Here is a 5,997-nt window from a genome sequence, read left to right on the forward strand (position 1 = left end):
TAACCTTCTAAATTCTTATCTAAACCTTCCTGTCGTATCGTCTCTACCAACCCTGACAACGAGTGAGTCCATGATCTCGTAACCCTCGCATCACTGATCTTGTAAGGCTTGTATCGTGTCACCTAACCTTCTAAATTCTTATCTAAACCTTCCTGTCGTATCTTCGTCACCAACCCTGACAATAAGTGAGGCCTTGATCTCGTAACGCTCTCATCCTGCCCTCCAACACGTACAAGACTGGACTATAATGAAACTCGAATCCAAGGGTTGCTGTCGTCTTCCTCACGCCACGCTTTATCGCCGCGGTGACAAAACCTTCCCCGGCGCGGCAATGTAAACAAACACGCTGGTAACTCGAGCTCCGTGATGACAGGCACTGACGGGTGGAAGTAATTGTGAGGTGTGGACGTGCGTGACACCTCGGCACTGGCACCACTGGCCCTCCGTCAGCAACTGGTGGACGAGGCATCACCACCACCACCACCACTACTCTTAAGTATTCCCTGTGTATTGCGTGGTCGATGAGCGGCAGTAGGTTAAAGCCGTACCCAGAAGAGGTCTTGTAGTGTGCAGGGGCGGGCGGGCGGGGGCCATGGCGTGAGGGTGATGGATGGGGGTGCTGTAGTCTGGAGGTGGAGCGATCCCGTGACAGCCCCGAGTTCTCGAGCGAGGAGGAGACCTGCATCACCTCGGTGGCGTCCAGGTGTGTGTGTGTGTGTGTGTGTGTGTGTGTGTGTGTGTGTGTGTGTGTGTGTGCAGGGGTTCAGGGGGCCAGGCAGCAGGTGTGTGTGTCAGGTGTAAGGTGAGTCTCGTGCTGTGGTCAGTAGGGTAGCAGTAGCAGCCGCAGGGGCACGGATCAGGTGTCCCGCCCCTGCCGAGCCTGCCGCCGGAGGAGTCGCCGCCATCGCCGCCAACAGAGGTAGGTTCGTCAGGTGAGTGTCCCTGGGGAGTGGCCGCGCGGTGGCCGCCACTAACCCTGTGGGGCGTGCTTCTTGCAGCAGTGAGCGGGAGCACTACGGCCGGCGGCGTGAGAGGGACCACTCGTCGGAGCGCCGCCACCACCGCGGACACCCTCGCCGCCGCCTGTCTTCACGCTCGGCGTCGTCAGACTCGTCCCGTCGGCGCCGCCTTCGTCCTCGTGCTCGCCACCACTACCGCGACTCTTATGTCAACAGCCACGTGAGTTTTCCTCTGTGCATTCTGTCTTGGCGGCGCCCGGTGTCGCGATGGCCGGCCCTGTGCATGCTCCTCACCCCGGGCGTCGGGCCCCCCCACCCCCCCCACACGCCTCCACTGCGGCACCGGGAGCCTGCCTGCCGGCGGGGCGGGACGTGCGGGGCTGCGGGGCACCCTGCCGCACCCACGTCCCCCTGCTGTATGTATTGTTGCTGCAGCTGATATATACCGGCCAGCCACGGTGCTCTGTCCTCACGCGGCACTCCACCTCAGCACGCGCGGCGGTGTGCCGGGGCGGTGGCTGAGTGGCTGCACGGTGCCTGAGTGTGCCGCTGCTGAGTGCCTGGGTGTGGCGTCTGGTGAGTGCCTGAATGTGTCAGAATGAATCTTTAAAACACCTTGTCTCTTCCCATCACCTGTTTCCCATCATGTACAGCTTTCTGTTACCCTGCCGTACCTTCCTGCTTCTCTTCCCGTAGGCACTGTATAGTTCTCCATTTGTTGCTTCATCACCCAGCAAGATGTCGACGAAACACTGTCCCCATGTGAGTCATTTTGGAGGTTACTGGCATTGTAAGCAATATAAGACGCAGCGCCCCAGACAAAGGTGTTCCCGCGCGTCATGCAACAGGGAGGGTTAGTCGTGGGGCTGGGGCGGGGTGTTATGGTGCCCGCTTGACGCACTTGGCAGGCTGTTATCGCTTCATCTTTTGCTAAAGTCGTATTATTACCGACGTCCTCTCTTTGTTCCTGTTCAGCTCCTCTTGACGTGCCGCCGCCTCCCACACCTTAAAGGCCTGCCCTTAGCAACACGTCCTAGTCACCGCAACACTTCAGTTTTCCCTAATAGTTGTCGCGGCATTGTAGAAACTGGGCTGGTAAGCTGTGAAAGAAAACGGTTCGGGGGGCCGCGCGCCCTACTATTCTGGTCGTCGTCTTGGCGGCTGATAAGTCGTGGGATGCGCGGCAGAGCAGCTCCTCGTCTCGGTGGTATATTTGGCGGTGAGGCGCAGCGACGGCCGCCGCAGTGAGGACCAACCAGGGGCGGGAGGGCGCACCCGCGGCAGCATGGGCGCCGAGCAGACCAACGGCGTTAGGGAGGTAGGTCCCGGCGGGCAGGGCGGGCCGGGCCGGGCCGGGCTGGTCCTCCACCTCGCCGCCTCCCGCCTAGCCGCCACAGGTGCTGTTTCGTGTCAGTCAAGGTCAGTGGGCCAGGGCGGCCGCCGCCCACGTGGTGTGCGCGGCTTGGGCGTGTGTGCCTCAGTGGCGGTGCGCCGCGCGTGTCGCCGGGTCCGGGAGCCTCGAGCCGCTGCTCCAACACTCCGCCATGGGGCACGCCGGAGACAGCAGGCCTTGGCAGAGGCGGGGCGGGGCGCGGACGAGTGCCAGTCGTGCCAGAGTGTGGCCGCCGCCCTTGCCCGCGCCCCGCCCCGCCCCGCAGTGATGTGCACGCCCTGCGTCTGGGAGGTAAGCCGTGCCCCGCGGCGCCGCTAGGGACGGAGCGAAGGGCGGCGTAGCGGCTGCCTCGGGGCTGGTGGGTACATTGTTGACGTCACAAAGACTGACCCGGCTGGTGACAAGTACGCCAGGACGGTGCCCTGCGTGTGTCGATGTGTCCGCGGCAGCAGTCGTGGCGGCTGAGGTTAGCGACGATCGTGAACGTGACGCCCTTTGTGGCATCTGAACACAGGTCAAAAAATGCCCTTCACTCCTCCCCTCCGACACCCCCCTGTTCCTCCCCTGCCCCCCTTCCCCCACGCCTGGCTGTTGCTCCCTGCGCCCGCCGCTGCCAGGACGCCGCGCCAGGCCAGCTGGGCCGCCGCGGACCAGCTGGGTGGCCAGGAGTCGCCTGCTTGATGGTGTGCCTCTTGGTAATGGTGGAGCGGCCCGTCGCCGCCATCCTCGCCCTCTGCGTGGGCGGCGGCGGCGGCCCGGACGACGGCGGCGGCGATGCCATAGTAACAGTGGCCCTCGCCCTCCTGCACCACCTGGGCCTGGCTCTGCACCTGGTAGGCACCACCACTCCACACACACACACTCAGACACATCCACCGCCGCCACCACCACCACCACCACCTCCACCTCCGCCACTGCCGCCGCTGCCCCTGGCTGTGGGCGGGTGGTGCTGTGCTGGCAGCGGCCGACACCACACAACACACCACACAGGAGAACATTTACGTAGCTCCCTCTAGCCCATTAGTCGCCCTCACCCCTTTCCTCCCTATCCCTCGTCCTTGCATCCTTATCCCTGCCATCTCCATCCCCCCTTCCTCCCCGCACTCCGCGTCATCTCCATCACCCACTATCACCATCACCTCCATCATTTTTGTATCTTCCGGCTTTTGCTCACCTCGGCGGCGCAGTGGTGGCGGTGATGCGGCTGGCAGGTGTTTCTAAATGGATGGCGTTGCTCAGGTGTGTTCCTACAGGTGGCGGAGGGGGGCGTAAGGTGCGGCGGAGCAAGCAGATCATATATTTGCGTTCAGGGCGAAAAAAAAAAAACAGTGAATGTGTGCCGTGTGGGAGTGTATAGTGCAGGTGATGATGGTGATGATAATGTAGAGGTGATAGAGCCGAAACGGGGGTAATTTGAATATGTGTGAATAGTGAAGGACTTAGAAGAGAGGTAGAGAGTTATAAAATGGACAAGTTTGAGATAGAGAGAAGCGATAGTCGAAGGGGAAAAAGGAAAAAGAGGGGAGAAGAGGCAAAATACACGCAGTTAACGAATGGGGTGGAAAGAGGAAGAACATGATAAGAGGTAGAGAACTGATGATAGAAAGGAATAAGAGAGAGAGAGGAGTGGAGAGGAGAGGAGGTAAAGTAGACTAAGTTAATAGAAAAGGGGAAAAAAGGGGTAGCAAACCGTATGAAGGGGAAACAGGCGACACACACTTAATGGAGTAGGCTCAAAATGGGTAGCCACGTGATGGGGTAATGGGACCAAGAACTATAAGGAGACGGTAAATGGGTCATACAGTTAATGATAGGAGGGGGCGAAGGACCGTACCCTCACACACACGGGCTAATGCAAGGAGTCGGGAGTAATGGAGGGTGACATTAGGGGCTATAAAAGATGACCTCGAATGGGTGGGCGGCCGGGTCAAGAAAGTGGACTTGGTTTATGAGAGGTCAGAGGAGAGAGGAGTAGGAAGAGGAGGAGGAATAAGGAATCAGATGTAGATGCAAAGAGGAGAAGGAGGAGGAAGAAGAGGAGGGAGAGGGGAGAGGTAGAAGGGGGAGATAGAAGTAGAGAGAAAAGGAAATTGATAGAAAGAAACAATGAGAAATCTGATAAAATAAAGGTAAATTAGAAAGAGAAGCAATAAGAAAACGAACAAAAAAAAAAGAAATATAAATGAATGAAATAGAAGGTTGAAGGAGGAGGAAGAAGAGAAGAGAGAGGTAGAAGTGGAGAGAAAAGGAAATTGATAGAAAGAAATAATGAGAAATCTGATAAAAAAAAAGGAAGATTAGAAAGAAACGATAAAAAAACGAATAAAAAGAAATACAAATGAATAGAATAGATATGCAAAGGAGTTACAGAGAAAAAGAAGTCTTATTATAGATGACTCATAATAAACAGTTAGATAAATAGTTAAATAGTAATATAGAAGGATAAATAATAGGATAGGAAGGTAGGAAGATGAAGTTGTGTTTGAGTTGTCCTTACCGTATCCCGCAACACACACACACACACACACACACACACACACACTCAGCGGCCTCTCCCCAAGCTTGTGTGTCCTGGAACGCGTCCAAAACAAGTACGCAACCAACGAACGGTCTGTTATGTATTAAATATAAAGGAGTCTCTCTCTCTCTCTCTCTCTCTCTCTCTCTCTCTCTCGTAGGCGTCCATCATCACCCCGAATGCCAAATAGAGAGAGAGAGAGAGAGAGAGAGAGAGAGAGAGAGAGAGGCAGTTGCTCCACTATAATTATTTCCCTACCGCAGCAACGAGTGTGTGTGCGTGTGTGTGTGTGTGTGTGTGTGTGTGTGTGTGTGTGTTGCGGTGCTCTTCCGGACAACACAAAAGCAACACAACACCATCGGGATTTAATGGCTTCCCCTTAAGGCGTGGCTGGACTCCTTAATGTCACCAGCCTGTCTATTAATGTGGCGCTGGTCTCCTCTTGAAATGGCTACTTGCTTTCCTCTTTCCTCTTTATTCCTCGTCTTTTTGCTTCTCTTTCCCTTTTTCTTCCTCTTGTTTTCTTTCCCTTTTTCTCCTCTTCCTCGTAATGTGCTGTTGAGTTCCTCTTGAATGCCTCTTGGTTTCCTCTTTCCTCTTTCTTCCTGCTCTTGCTCCTCTTTCCTCCTCCTCTTTATTTTCCTTCCTCCTCTTGCTCTTCTTCACCGTCCTTCTCTTCCTCTTTTATCTCTTAATGTGCTTCTGGGTTCCTCTTGACTGCCTCTTGGTTTGTTCCTCTTACCTCTTTCCTTCTCTTGCTTCTTCTCTTTCTCCTTCCTTCTCGTCTTATTCCTCATTATCTCTTCTTCCTCTTCCTCATCGTCCTTCCCTTCCTCTTTTCTCTATTAATGTGCTTCTTGGGTTCCTCTTGAAAGTCTCTTAGTTTACTCTCCTTTTTTCTTTCCTCCTCCTCTTCTTCCTCTTCCTCCTCCTCTTTTGTCTGTTAATGTGCTTCTCTGGTCTCCTCTTGAATGCCTCTTGGTTTGCTCCTCTTGCCTCTTTCTTCCTCTTCCTCTTCTTTCTTCTTTTCCTGTTATTTGTCCTTCTTGCCGCCCTCCTCCTCTCCCCCTTCCTCCTCATCCTTTATTTCCTCTTATGCCTCTTACTTATTCTCGTCTTCCTCCTTT

At 55.2% G+C, this 5,997-nt stretch overlaps 1 long non-coding RNA gene across 1 annotated transcript; it reads left to right on the forward strand.

Annotated features, from left to right (window-relative positions):
- Positions 1-3,191: 3,191 nt before the first annotated feature.
- Positions 3,192-4,681, forward strand: LOC127003477 (uncharacterized). The gene is made up of 2 exons (XR_007757085.1): positions 3,192-4,481; positions 4,645-4,681. It is a non-coding gene; the product is annotated as an uncharacterized LOC127003477 (long non-coding RNA).
- The last annotated feature ends 1,316 nt before the right edge of the window (positions 4,682-5,997 follow it).

Source organism: Eriocheir sinensis, chromosome 25, assembly GCF_024679095.1.
Source record: "Eriocheir sinensis breed Jianghai 21 chromosome 25, ASM2467909v1, whole genome shotgun sequence".
NCBI classification, from domain to species: domain Eukaryota; kingdom Metazoa; phylum Arthropoda; class Malacostraca; order Decapoda; family Varunidae; genus Eriocheir; species Eriocheir sinensis.